Source organism: Echinops telfairi, unplaced genomic scaffold (genome assembly GCF_000313985.2).
Source record: "Echinops telfairi isolate 266 unplaced genomic scaffold, ASM31398v2 ScPeMD7_2291;HRSCAF=2852, whole genome shotgun sequence".
Taxonomy (NCBI): Eukaryota; Metazoa; Chordata; class Mammalia; order Afrosoricida; family Tenrecidae; genus Echinops; species Echinops telfairi.
In genome coordinates this window covers 32,660,426-32,676,156 of record NW_022106189.1, presented here as the reverse complement: position 1 = coordinate 32,676,156, position 15,731 = coordinate 32,660,426, and the positions used below count along the sequence as shown (strand labels likewise).

The 15,731-nt window shown below is 39.3% G+C and overlaps 1 pseudogene; it reads right to left on the bottom strand.

The window, feature by feature from the left end:
- Positions 1–7,285: 7,285 nt before the first annotated feature.
- LOC115870739 lies at positions 7,286–11,740 on the bottom strand (annotated as a pseudogene).
- Between the last annotated feature and the right edge of the window lie 3,991 nt (positions 11,741–15,731).

Genomic DNA, 15,731 nt, shown 5'->3' with positions numbered 1-15,731 from the left:
AGAGGTCGTGTGCAGCAGATTGGTCCAATTCAATATGTTGTCTCATTTCCTGACTACTACTTCCATGAGCAGTGATTGTGGGTTGTAGATCCAAGCCAGATGAAATCCTTGACAATGTCTATCTTTTCTCTGTTTGATTGGATGTTGTCTATTGGTCCAGTTATGAGCATTTGGGTTTTCTTTTCACTGACTTGTAATCCATACTGAAGGCTGTGTTTCTTGATCTTCACCCTTTTAGACAGTCTAAAATCCAGACATTATGCTTGTAAATGTTCTCTGCTTTAATCAGGGTGAACTTAAACTTCCCTAAAATCCAACAACCTTCTGCACAAAGATAAATAAATTATTTGTATTTAGATTTTCATTCCCAAACTATTCATGTTTTTACCTGGTCTTGTCAAAGATAGAATTTGTTCATGATTATCAAGCATAAAAGCAAGGATTAAGTTCTCAACAACCAAGAGTTTGAATTACAGATGCCCAGTGCAAAAAATGGCCACAATGTTTTACCACTCCTCCTATCGAGAGGGAGAGTAACTTTCCCTACTCCTGGCATTTCAGCTGGTCTTCCTTCAACCATCAGAAGGCAACAGAAAGTGAGGATATCCTAGAAAGTCTTGACCTAATAGACCTTGCAGATTTCATTCGCAAACTGTTTAAATTCTGTGACCACTATGGAAACAAACCTAGACTAGGTTATTGGAGGTTGCAAGCCATGTGGAGAAGGGACTCAGTCATCCCAGCTGTAAAACAGACGGCCTCAAGCAATCTTATCAGCTGACTGTTGTTAGATGCTATCAGATCAGTTCCTACACAACAACAACAAACACTGTCCAGCCCTGCACCATCCTCACAATTGTTCTTATGGTGGAGCCCATAGATACAGCCACTGTGTCAATCCATCTTACTGAAGGTCTTCCTCTTTGTCGCCATCCTCCACTTGACCAAACATGATGTCCTTCTCTAGGGACTGGTCTCTCCTGACAAAGTATATAAGACTAAGTCTTACCATCCTTGCCTCTAAGTAACACTCTGGCCTTACTTCTTCCAGGGCAGATTTGTCCTTTTAGCAGTCCATGGTACTTTCCGTTTCCTTCTCCAGCACCACAATTAAGTGCATCAATTCTTCCTTGTCCTTCGTTATTCAATTTCCAACTTTCACATGTATATGAGCCGATGGAAAATACCATGGATTGGGTCAGGTGCACTTGAGTCCTCAAAGTAACATCCTTGCTTTTCAACACTCTAAAGAGGTCTTTGGCAGCAAATTTACCTAATGCAACATGTCTTTTGATCTCTTGACTACCGCTTCCATGAGCATTGATTCTGAATCCAACAAAGAAAATCCTTAACAACTTCAACCTTTTCTCCATTTATGTTACTTAGTAGTCCAGTGTTGGCTTCTTTACATCAAGTCATAATTTATACTGAAGGCAACAATCCTTGATCTTCATTAGGCGCTTCAAGTTCTCAGTTTCAGCAATCAAGGTTGTATCATCTGCATATTGAAGGTTGTTAATAAGCCTTCCTCCAAATGGAGGAACTAACTAGGCGGCAAAAGACATTTATAGAAGTATAAATATAGGCATGCATATATGTAAATATATTAATGTATAATGATAGGGATATAGGTCTATGTATATATATTTATATGTTAAGTATTATGGTAGCAGACGGACATTGGGTCTCTACTCAAGTCCTTCCTCAATGCAAGAACACTTTGTTCTAATAACCTGGCATTCTGTAATGCTCACCTTCCAGACATGATCACTGAAGACAAAATGGGTACATAAGCTAATGTGGTGAAGAAAGCTAATGGTGCCCAGCTATTAGAAGATATAGCATCTGGGGTCTTAAAGGCTTGGAGTTGTTATGATCCACACAGTCAATAAAACACAAGTAAATATCTTTATGGTATTCTCTGCTTTCAGCCAAGATCCATCTGACATCAGCAATGATATATCGTGTTCCACGTCCTCTTCTGAATCTCACCTGCACTCTAGTAGCTTCCTGTCAATATACTGCTGCAACTGTTGTTGGATGATCTTCAGCAAAACTTTACTTGCATGCCATATCAATGATATTGTTCTATAGTGAGCACCCTCTTGGGTCACCTTTCTGTGGAATAGGCACAAACATGGATCTCTCCCAGTCCTGTGACCAAGTAGCTGTCTATCAAACTTCCTGGCATAGACAAGTAAGTGCTTTGAGGACTGGATCAGCTTGTTGAAATATTTCAATGGGTATTCCATCAATTCCTAGAGTCTTGTTTTTGGCTAATGCTTTCAGTGTATCTTGAATTTCTTCCTTCAACGCCATTGGTTCTTGCTCCTATGCTAGCTTCTGAACTGGTGGAATGTTAACTAGTTCTTTTTGGTACAGAGACTCTGTGCAGTCTTTCCATTCACTTTTGATGTTCCGTGCATCATTCTATTTTTTATCCGCAGTGAGATTAGCCAGACTCAGCTCAGACCAGAAGAACTACCTACTCTGCTCAAAATTATCAGCCAACAAAATTGTAAGCCTTTATAATCATTAAGTGATGGGTGGTTTCTAATGCGGAAATAGATAAATGACACAGGTTCGATAACTCCACAACTCAACAGTCAGCAGTTCAAACCTACCAATAGCTCTGCAACGGGGTTGGGGGGGGGTGACGACAAAACAAAGCCCTGGCTCCTGTAAAGATTACAGCCTTGGAAGCCCTAGGAGCAGCTCTATTCCACCTTGTTACTGGGATTGACTCACTGGCACTCAACAGCAACAAAAGTTCTTCAAGTACATGATTCACACATAAATGCTTTGAAGACAGAGACCACATTTTATATTTATTTTTTTGTTATCAACACACTAAACATATGGTAGGTGTTCAATGAATATTTATCAGTTTGACTTGAAAGTAGTTGGAGTTTGCAATAAGGCCATTAAGCTTCGTGTACTCTACATTTTTCATTTGTAATTTATCAATAACATTAGCCTATGTCACTACAGGCAAGACTGAATAATTTTTAAACTTCCAAGTTCTTTTATACAATATGAAATATTAAAATGTCATAATATGAAAGCATTAAACAACTTATTAAAAATTTAATATCTATATATGGCAGATAAAGTTTAATGGTGCAGTGGTTAAGTATTCCGATGCTGACTGAAAAATTGGCCATTCCAATCTACCAGCCCACTTCTCTGTAAGAGAAAGACGTGCCAGTCGGCCTCCATAAAGGTTTACAACCTTGGAAACCTTGTGAGGCAGTTCTACTCTGTCCTATAAGGTTACTATGAGAAGATTAAAAAAAAAAATTAAAGGACAGAAACGGGTAGAAAATAGTGATGGTGTGTTTGACAAATGGACTAAAGTCCATAATATGCCAACAACTCCTACAAAGCAACAGTAAAAGTAAGCAGCTCAAAAGAAAACTGAGGAAATTGTATCATTCAACAGCATTCAAAAGAAGTAGAAATGAAAGAGAAGAAAAACTCTGTAGGAAGAGACTACTCTCATAGATAGTCAGGAAAATACAAACTAAAATGAAATATTTTATACAGCAGATTAAAATTTTTTAACTTAAATAAGATCTAGCATTCATGGGTGTATATGTAAATAGACCATCTTGTACACTTTTGATAGGAGTATAAATTGATACAGGTTCTTAAGAAGAGAGTTGGGAGAAAAATAATTATACATTATCAAGGGTTTGTGAAGGAAGAAGGGGGAAAAAATGAGGAGCTGATACCAAGGGCTCAAGTAGAAAGAAAATGTTTTTAAAATGATGATGGCAACCAATGTACAAATGTGTTTGACATGATGGATGCATGTATGTATTGTGATAAGAGCTGTATGAACCCCCAGTAAAATGATTTTTTTTAAAAAAGAAGAGAATTGGGTAGGATCTATCAGAATGTTGATTAGGCAAAATGCCTTTTAACTAAAAAGTATTCTCTGGAACCTTGCATTTTAGTACTGAAAATTAGAAAACTATCAACACTGATGGTTAAATACTGATTCGCTTACGGAAAACTGCAAAAAAAAACTTTTTTTTTTCCAAAAAAATGTTTAAAGATTGTGGATTTGTAAGTTATGGCCTGAATAAATCAAGAAATATTAAATAAAAGAAGCACATTGTTAAAGAGTATGTAAAGTCAATACCATTTTAAAAAAACAAAGTTTATAATAGTATAGAACATAGAATGATATACTTCAACAGTAGATATTCGTTATCAAACTAGTATGAAGAAAGATAATTTTTATATATAGTACTTTTGTGTTACTTGAATTTTCCATGAGCATGTATTTATGTGACAAGTTGATAAGTTGCTTGTTTTACACATTTAGCTGGACAGCAGAGGTAGATTTAGCTATGGAGCCAAAGGCAAGGTTGGAGCTTCAGGAAAGATGCCCTCACATCCTGGTACAACTCAGTGGTGTGGTCAGCAGTGAACACAGATGCTAACCCTGTTCTTGTTGGGTGATTGAGTCTGTTCCGACTCATAGCAACCCCGTGGATCACAAAAGGAAACACTGCCTGGTTCTGTGAATCCTCACAATTGTTGTTATGCTTGAGTCACTGCAATCACTTTAGCAATCCATCTCACCGCCCCTCTACTTTACCAAGCATTACGTCCTTATCTAGGGACTGATCTCGATAAGACTTAGCATCTTTGCTTGCAAGGAATATTCTGGCTGTACTCCCGAAAAAGAGTTATTTGTTCTTCTGGCAGTTCATAATATAGTCAATATTCTTTGCCAACATCACAATTCAAATGCATCTGTTCTTCTCTGGTCTTTGCCAGGAATGATTAATTGAAAAGGAAAGGTGTCACATCCATCGTCAAAAAGAACATTTGAAGATCTATTTTGAAGTACAATGCTGTCTGTGATAAGATAATATCCATTCTCCTTCAAGGAAGACCAGTTAATATGACTATTATTCAAACTTTACACACCAGCCTCTAAAGCCAGCGACGAAGAATTTGAAGAACACTACCAACTTTTACAGTCTGAAATTGATTAGACATTCCATCAAGTCACATTAATAATTACAGGGGATTAGAATGCAAAACCAGGGGTGACGAGTCTTTGTCTCACGTAGTTTGAAGATCAGTCAGTGAAGAAGGATATGGTGTTTGGGAAAGTAGAGGGGCAGCCAAAAAGAGGAAGGCCTTTCCAAGATGAACTGACACAGTGGCTGCAACACTGGGCTCAAACGTAAGAACAATTATGATGGCACAGGACTGGAGCAGGGCTTCACTCTGCTCCACGAATCGGAACCAACTCAATGGCACTTAACAATGTAACAGGACGAAAAAAGTGGAAGAAAAAGAGGAAGGATCAGTTGTTATAAAATAAGACTTTAGTGGAAAAAAAATAAGACTTTAGTGATAGGAAAAAAGCTTGATAGACTGCTTGATTGTATTGTGCAAGACTCACAATTTTTTCATTGCAAGTAACTTTTTGTCAACAATATAAACGGTGACTGTACACATGGACCTTGCCAGAAGGCATACACCAGTATCTAATCAATTTCACCTGTGGAAACAGACAATGGAGAAGTTCAATAACATCAGCCAAAACAAGGCTAGGGGCCAACTACAGAACAGACTGCCAATTACTCATCTGCAAATTCAAGTTGAAGATGATGAAAAACAAGTACACAAGAGCCAAAATACTACCTTGAATATAGACCATCTGAATGAAATCTGTACTAGGTACTTTTATGAATTCTTTGGTGGTGAAAGAGGAGCTATTGGGCAGTTAGGTGTGCTAGAGACACCGCTGGCACCTGAGGATCACTACAAACTTGGAAATAAGAGAGCAATATCTCAGAACCTGGAAGTAAAAGAAACAAAATGATTCCCCGAAAGTTAAACTTGAAAAGTAATACAAGCTAGATCAGAGGATACTGATCAGAAGCCACCAAAAGTAACAAAACTGACAGCAACTACTGAGCACTCTCCCTGTGCCAACCACCAAGGATTCTTATTTTCATACATTATCTCATTTAATCTTCACAGAACCCCTCGGAGAAGTGGGTCTGATTGTCCTTATTTTATTAAATGGAAAAATGAGTTTAGGGGAGGTTACAGAAATTATCAAGAGTCGCATAGTTAATATGAGCCAGGGCTTTGAGCCCAGTTTTGTTTTATTCCAATGCCGATGTTTTCAACTAACATGGTATACTCTTTCCTGTATTAGACACAGAATAGCCAATGGGCCAGCATTACTTGGCTATATCCTTGTTGTAGGTATTAATATAACTAAAAAAATAATGAATCAATTAGAAAAAAGCATCACTTATCCAGGGAGTACAGAAAAAAGGGCTTCAAAGAGGCATATGGGCACTGTACCCTTTCAAATATTTCCTGGGCAACGGGGACTCTGGTACAAGCAAGATGTCTAAGCCACCCAATGGGTGGACAAAAGTTAATTCCTCAGCCTGCCAAGACAGAGTTCAGTGCATGAACCATAGATTCACCAAAGTAATGCCATCTATGGAATCTTATAGAATGCTAACCCATCCATTGGCCATAGATGAGCCTTTTTTTCTATTTGGAGCCTGAGGTAGTTAGTTTACTGTGCCACCCTGGCCAATAAACACATGTGGGGTTAATTGAAGGGTGGAGGGATAAATGGCTCGGTGGGCCTTGCCTTTCTAGTTCTCTGGTCTCTTGATTTGTGATGGTTGGACCAGGGTGCAGCTGCCTTACCCAGTTGCCTGCTTTACCTGGCAAGGCTCACTTCCTGCAAGACATCCCTAAGGAGAAGCCGCATGGACCTACCCCAATACAACCCTGGCTGCTGGAGCAGCCGTGTGGAGACCCCTGCCAGTGCTGAGATGCTTACACATTCACTAATTTTGTTTTCTCCTGCAGTCAGCGTCATTGCATGTGTTTTGTGAGATAGAGGAGGACTTTGCAGATTGGTGTTGGGCATATGGGTTAATGGGCTAATGTTGGAGAATTTAGCACAGAAATCTGTCACAAACCTAGGTCAATTGGGTCTTGCTCTAGAACCACAGTTAAAATATATAAAGAACTAGGGCAAAGGGTTAGAAGCTGGGAGTCTTGCAGAAAGGTTGCTGCACCATTAAGTTTAAGAAAAAGATCTATGGGGGAAATCTGGTATGACACATTGATAGAAAACTCATGTCCTTCTTTTTTTAGTTTCAGATGCATTTTATTTCTTCAATAATGCTATATTTTAATGGGTGTGTGGTGCTTTTACTTGAATCAGTTTTAAAGTTGATTTTGAAACAATTCCATATTATACCGCCTGCTGATTTGATGACTAATCTCTCCATTCCTTTGGGATGATTCTGCCAACAGGTTCCGTTCTATTCCAACTGGTGTTGCTATATATGTCCACACATCAGTACAGCAAGTAGCTCCAGTAGCTAAAACAGCATTACCATATTTGTCATGGAAATCAGGTGCCCCTTTCTGGTGCCTATGCCTTGCCATTGCTTGTTGAATGCTTCACACTTGAAAACAACGTAGTGAATTTTTGACCAAGGGAAAAATCGCAAAGAAATTCACGGAACTGCAGCAGCTGGCTAGGAGAAATTCACATCCAGTCCCCTTGTAGAGAGGTTTGAAAAACCTTCACGTCCATTTTTATCTGTTCTCTGGAGAGGGTTCCTGTATGACATTGTTTGAAGAACTGCTTCCGTTGTTTATTTTTTTAAAAGTGGGGGGCGGGGTATGGATACCAAAGAGGTAGAGAGTAGAAGGGATGTTCTGTTCAGCTGAATTTCTTTAGAAATCACTTGTAGGCATTTGTGACAATGGCTGATTGAGACATGTGGTGCAGAGTGGATTCCACAGAGTTCCCCAGAGAGGCCCTATCCAGGGTCCTCTGAAGGGTCTAACACACAAGTATAAAAGAGGCCTTATCATTAGAAACCTTAACCCAAAATTCAAATCTTAAATAATTAGAGGTCTTTCAAGCATTCTGATTAGCACAAAGGAAATACAAGTGTTTCTGGGAATATTAAACAACCCCTATGAAAAGGCAGCCCCATATCAGGAGGTAGAAGTAGTTATTAATGTAGCCTCCAGGCCTGAGCTGAGTTCAAACCCCACAGCTACTCCTTACCGGCTGTGTGGTCTTTGGGATGTCATGTCAACTTTCTGAGCCTCCATATTTGTGAAATATAAACCACATAGGGGTATCCTGCTTTATGCTGAGACCAGCACAGAGAAAGTCTCCTCAAGCATTAGCTTTCCTACTATCACAATGGAAACAAAGATGTAAAGATGAAATGAAAGGTGGTTTGGAGACTGCCAATCAGGACAAAAAATCAGGAGGACATGAAGGGAACAGAATGTGAGGGCCAGCAAAGAAGGGGATGAGGTATTAAAGGATCTTTCATGAATCACTCTGTGGGTTATGGGACCAATTAAAAGTTGTTTAGTATTTCGCTCATTCAGAAGAAAACTAGAATGCCTACTGTGTGGCAAGCAAATTAAGAAGATAAGTAAGGCAGGACTCCTGCCCTCAAGTAAGTCAATTTAGTAGGGGACAAAGAGACAAATAATTATCATAGTAAGAGAGTTATAATAACAGTATGTGCAAAGGGCTATTGAAACATGAGGATGACGTGATCAAGTTTAGGAAGGTGGGTTGAGTGTCTGGGCGTTCTTCCTAAAGCTACAACCAGTTAGTCAAAAAAAACTGTCCCCCAAATTAAGAGAGATCTTTAATGACTGTAAGAAGAAGACCAACAGTATCTCCATCCCTCAGGGAGTGAGGATAGCTGGTGTTGTAACAGTATTACAAATGATTTACATCTCAAGGCATCAGGCTGAGCCATAACTGATGACTCCTAAAAACGTCATCCTCTACAAGTCTCTCAAGGGCACAAACAAAACCATCTCCATCCCACAGGAAGAAGTCTGCTCCCTTGAAGCTGATCATTGCTTATTGTTTAGAGTGAACTTTGGAAAGGATGTAAACGAAACTCTCTGTTGCACATTTAACATATGCAGGGTCTCTGACATTTGAGGATGGGATAATCTTGGAATCAAAAAATTTTAAAAAATTGGATGCTAATTGCAAAATTTTTATGTAATTAATTTCATGGAGATGTGATAGGCTGAAAGATGTCCATCCACCTCCAGCCACAGAGATGATAAGTTAGGGTTTTGAGAAGAAAGAAATGGAGTAATGGAAGTAGAAACTGGAATGATGTGACCAGAAGATGGAAGAAGGGGCAACAAGGAACTGAGTCAACTTCTAGAAGCTAGAAAAGAGAAAGACACTGTTTCTCCCAAGAGCCTCCAAGATTAAAGCAGCAGTAACGTCTTGATTTTGACTCTGTAATACTCATCCCAGACTTCTGACCTCCAGAGCTGTAAAATATTAATTTTTTTTTGGCAATTAAACCAACAAATTTGTGCTGGCTTATTTCAGCAGAGACAGAAAACCAGTACAGGGGTTTTCCTTCAAAGACTTCAAGGTCCAAGCTAATAGTATTTTATCAATCCTCTCAACATTCTAGAATAAGAAAATATCACGCTTAGTACCCAGAAAGGTATATGATCCTCTCAACTACAAAGATTTAGGTCTTGGGGGCGTGGGGGAGACATTCCAGACTTTGAGTGAGAAGTTCAAACGTTGCGCAGAGACTCTCGGAAGTTTGTTTTGAGGACTCCCCAGGAGCCCAGTGAAATAAGACAGTGGCCCAAGTTTGATTATTATCATTGCTGGCAGAATGATAGCCACAACTGTACACATCATGAGCTGCATGCTGGGAGTACCAACCCTAACCCAAATAAAAAGAAAGCACATTACAATTAACCACAGAAATGGAGAGATTAGAGTCTCTTAGCTTTCCGGCTCAAAGTTTGTTGTAATGGTTTATAGGAGAAAGTAAAATCAGGAGGAGAACATGCCTACATTAATCATTCCCCCAAGCAGATAAACAAACTAAGGACTCTGAGGAATGCCAATTGTAGCTCTTTCCATCATTCCCAACTTGCAAATCCCTTGTAAATACATTCAAATGCTATTATCGATAATATCACCTTCTAAAATACATAGCTTTTCATTGTGATGTCTACCCTTAATTTTGACCATGTGAAACTTGAAAATTAAACCAGGAGATGAAGGCAACAAGGCAGACAATCTCCAGCTAAGAAATTTGGGGGGGGAGAGAGGAGGAGGGGGAAATATAAGAAAGAGAAGAAATCAACCTTTCATGAAATAATTGCTTCTGCTGTTATTTTTGCTATTGCTGCAGACATGTTCTTTCTCTCTCTCTCCCTTTCTTGTCCCCATAGAGAGGTGCCCTGCTGTTGTACAGATGAAAGGTCCAGTCTCTTTAAAATTTCATGCAGAGCTCCTCACAACATCGAAGCTTTAAAGGCCCATGGCAAATTCAACATATTGCTACACTCGATAGAAGGAAATAAAAATTACATGCAAAACATACTCTATACTCATCATCTGGAAATACTATAAAGTTACATAGCTTCCTATATTTCTCTACCAATATGGACATGTATATTTGGATTTCAAAATTTAGAAACACAAAAGATGCACATGGCGTGAGTATTGTATGAAAAATCAAAATGAAACTCGAATTTTCTAAGGTTAGATTAGGGTCCTAGGATGTGTGAACAGTTTTCTTAAATTGTCATGGAGATATAAAGCATATTTGAAAGACGAGAAAAAGGTATCAAGGAGAAAATGACTTTATCAAACCTGTCTATGGGTTCTTTGCCCTAAGTCATCTTTGTTTTTATATGTCAATGAGAAAAATATGAGGATGACTGATATTTTTTAGATTTTTGCTTATAAAGTTATATATTTTTAATTAAAAACTCGATTGAAGAACTTCAAAAGCAAGTATGTCAGCCAGTAAGTACTCTTTGAGGTTTAATTGTAATGGGAGATTTTTATTAAACTTAAAATCCATATGCTGGACATCCCTGAAAATCTAAATTGTCGATCTGTGTTTTCTTGTAGTTGCTTTCATATGGACCTATTTAAAAATCTGTTGCTTATATCCATTGATTACCTTCTTTTAAACATTCATTGAACATCTACTAGATAGTAGGCGTTTTGCTAGGTGTTAGGGATGCAAAATAAATTTTTAGAAAAGAAGTAAAGACAGAAAAACATGGAATCCATGCCCTCACAGGGATCCTAGTAAGAAGTTAAGTCAAAATGCATTGTTACAAAATCATGGAAGGCCAATTAAACAAAAAATATCAAAGCGTGAAGTTGATTTTCTTGATAAAGGCTTAATCTAAGTCCATACACACCTCTCTTTTTTGCAGCTATTTTTTATTTTTTCAAAACCACTTTATTAGGAGCTAGTACAGATATCACCTCATTCCATAGCTCAGTCACATCAAGCAATATTGGACAATTGCTACCACAATCGGTTTCAAAGCATTTTCTTCCTTCTTGAACTCCTTGATATCAGCTCCCCTTTGCCCAGCCTCTCCCACTGTATGCTATTCTCACTGTACGCTCCTACTGTTCTCCCAAGAACCCTTATTCTACTTGTTGTCTCTATAGGCTCATCAATTCTGGGTTTCATATACTGAAAAGCAACAAAAATTCAAGAGTGCTACCCACAATGACAAAATACATCAAAGATAAATTCCAATATGAAACACACGCAGAAAATGCTGAAAACCAGATCATGCCTAATGTGTATCAAAGGGGGGATTAAGTAACAAGGTACTACTAACCATTCAAATCAGGCTTATCATTTTGATCTCCTGTAGTCATGTCTCCAATACCCTCTGTTTGATAACCAGTTTATTCCCATCCCTCCACTCTGGATAGACTTCTGAAAGTGCTGTTTCCATCTCCTTAACCTTTCCCCCCAAATTCTGCACACTTCAATTTACACCATATCATAATGGCAGTTTTAGCAACCTCAAGGAACTCAAATCATATTCCTTTTCAATGTTATTGAGTTTGGGGAACAAAAAAGATGTCTGAAGGAACAGTGTCAGGGCTATAGGGTGGATGGAGTAAAATTTCCCAAGAAAATTCTGATAGGACAGCCCTTTCACCCTTGAAAAAAAAACTATAATTCTCTTGGCCCTTTTTATTTTTTTAAAGTCATTTTATTGGAGGCTCATGCAACTCTTATCACAATCCATACATACACCATATGTCAAGCACAGTTTTACATTTGTTCCCATCATCATTCTCAAAACATTTTCTTTCTACTTGAGCCCTATTGACAACTCATTTCCCCCTCCTTTTCCCACCCTCCCTCACAAACCCTTGATAATTTATAAATATTTTTTCATGTTTTACACTGTTCGATGTCTCCCTTCAATCACTTTTCTATTGTCTGTCCCCCTGGGAGGGGATTATATGTAGATCGTGTGATCAGTTCCCGCCTTCTACTCCACCTCCCCCTTACCCTCTTGGTATCTCTACTCATTATTAGTCCTGAGGGGTTTATCTGTCCTGGATTCCCTGTGTTTCCAGCTCTTATCTGTACCTGTGTACATCCTCTGGTCTAGCTGGATTTGTAGGTAGGATGGGGATCATGATGGGGGTGAGGGAAGCATTAAAGAATTAGAGGAAAGTTGTATGTTTCATTGGTGCTACACTGCACCCTGACTGGCTGTCTCCTCCCCATGACCCTTCTGTAAGGGGATGTCCAGTTGCCTACAGATGGGCTTTGGGTCTCTACTCTGCATTCTCCCTCATTCACAATGATATGGCTTTTTGTTCTTTGATGCCTGATACCTGATCCTATTGACACCTCATGATCATACAACCTGGTGTGCTGCTTCCATGCGGGCTTGGTTGCTTCTGAGCTAGATGGCCAGTTGTTTATCTTTAAGACCCCAGATGCTATATCTTTTGATATCCGGGAACCATCAGCTTTCATCACATTTGATTTTGCACCCACTTTGTCTACAGCGATTGTGTCAGGAAAGTGAGCACCATGGAATCTCTTGGCTTTTTTTTTTTTTTGCCAGGGGTGTCAGGGGAGCAGGTCCGCCACCTGCCGTGTACCCCGAGAGGAACAGGGCCCAGACTCTATTGGCCTTTTTTAATAACCAATGTAGTTTTCAACTTTCTTAAAACATCTTCATAATAAACCCCATTATCATTCTGTATCCTTGACAAAAATCTATCAACATTACCCTTTTAGAGTCACAAGAGATAGTCAGCAGAGCCTTCGGAGCTGACCTCTCTGCCTTGGATTTAACTGGCCAAGCAGATATCATCAGAAGCCACTGTTTTGATTGGTGTTTTTTATTTTTAAACACCCAAATGAGACAACTGTGTTACTGAGAAAACTTGTCTGCAACTATCCACTGATTGAGGAGACATGTTTGGACATGCTTTGCATGGAATAAATATTTGCAGGTATAAACAAAAACACCGTTGTTAGGTGCCACTGAGTTGGTTCCAACCCACAGGGAACCAAGCACAACAGAACGAGACGGTTTGGCACCATCCTCACAATTGTTCCGATGCCTGAGCCCATTGTTGCAGCCACTCTGTCAATCCATCTTACTGAGGGCATTCCTCTTTTTCACTGCCCCTCCACTTTACCAAGCATGATGTCCTTCTCCAAGGACTGGTCTCTCCTGACAATATGCCCTAGTATATAAGAGAAAGTCTTGCCATCCTTGCCTCTAAAGAAGCACTCTGGCCTTTCTTCTTCCAAGACAGACTGGTTGTCCTTTTAGCAGTCCACAGTACTTTCAATATTCTTCTCCAGCACCACAATTCAAATGTATCAATGCTTCAGTCTTCCTTATTCAATGTCCAACTTTCACATGCATATGAGGAAATGGAAAATACCATGGGTTGAGTCAGGGGCACCTTAGTCCTCGAAGTAAAATCCTTGCTTTTCAATTCTCTGAAGAGGTCTTGTGCACCAGATTTACCTAATGCAACCCACCTTTTGATCTCTTGATTGCTGCTTTGTGAGCATTGATTGTGGATCCTAGCGAAACAAAACCTTTGACAACTTCAACCATTTCTCCAATTATCTGATGTTATTTAGTGGTCCAGTTGTGAAGATGTTTGTCTTCTTTACGTTGAGTTGTAATCCACTCTGAAGTCTGCAATCCTTGATCTTCATGAGCAGGGCTTCAAGTCCTCCTCACTTTCAGCAAGCAAGGTGGTGTCATCTGCATGTAGCAGGTTGTTGATAAGCTATCCTCCAATCCGGATGCCACGTTCTTCTTCATATAATCCAGTTTTTCTACTTATTTGCTGAGCATACAGATTGAATAAGTATAATGAGAAGACATAATCCTCATGCACACCTTTCCTGATTTTAACCCATACAGTATTCCCTTATTCTGTTTGCACAACTGCCTCTTGATCTATGTACAAGTTCCACATGAACACAGTCAAGTGTTGTAGAATTCTTCTTGTTTACCCATAGTTTATTATGGTCCACACAGTCAAATGTCTTGCCATAATCAATAACACATAAATAAACATATTTCTGGTATTCCCTGTTTTGAGGAATGATATCCCTTATTCCACATATTCTTCTGACTCTGGCCTGAACCTCTGGCAGTGCCCTGTCAATGTGCTATTGCAGCCATTGCTGGATGATTTTCAGCAAACTTGTACTTGCATGTGATATTGCTCTATATTTGAGCACTCTATTGGGTCACCTTTCTTTGAAATGGGCACAAATATGGATCAAGTCCAGTCAGTTGGGCAAGTATCTGTCTTTGAAATTTCTGGCATAGACAAGTTTGTGCTTCCAGTACTTCATCAGCCTGTTGAAACATTTCAATTAGTATTCCATCAATTCCTGCAGCATTGTCTTTGGCTTAGATGTTCAGTGCAGCTTGAACCTCTTACTTCAGCACTATTGGATCTTGCTCATGTGCTACCTCCAGAAATGGTGGAATATGGACTAGTTCTTTATGGTAGAGTGACTCTGTATTCTTTCCATCTTCTCTTGATGCTTCCTCTGAAGGAATAGCTAACAGAATTTACACAGAAGGAAGAAAAGAGATAAAGTGCTGTTCTAGATTTTGGCTTCAGGGCTTGGGTAGACCCAACCTCAAAGATGGGGAAAATTATAAGAGAAACACATTATGGGTGATTAAAAATTCTCGTTGGGACATATTAGGAGCTCTGAAGATACAGTGGTTAAGAGTTCAGCTGCTACCTAAAGTCTTCTTCTGAAAAGACTACAATTTTAGAAACCCTATGGAGCAGTTCTACTCTGTCCTCTAGGGTCACTATGAGTTGGAATTGACTGAACAGCAGTGGTCTTGGTAAATGTGAGATGCTTTTTAGACAACAAAGTGTAGCTACCAAGTTGGCAGCAAGTATATGAGACTAGAGTTTGGAGGAAAGATCAGAGCTGGTTATTAATTTGAGAGGTTTTTTTGTATATGTAAAGTCGAGAGATTGAATGAGACAGAGGAAACTGTCAATAGCTAAATGATCCCCAAAGCTCTCTAACCTTAGGAAGTCAACAGAAAACAAATTTCCAGCAAAAAAGGCCAAGAGGTAGCAACGAGAAAGGTGGAGGCAAAACCAGAAAATCGTTTTTTAACTCATTATTCTTGCCATTGAAAAATTATATTCATGAAGGAAATCCAGGACGGATGATCCCTTCAGGACCAATGCTGAGAGTGGCGATACCGGGAGGGTGGAGGGAAGGTGAGGTAGAAAGGGGGAACCGATTACAAGGATCTACATATAACCTCCTCCCTGGGGAATGGACAACAGAAAAGTGGGTAAAGGGAGACGTCGGACAGTGTAA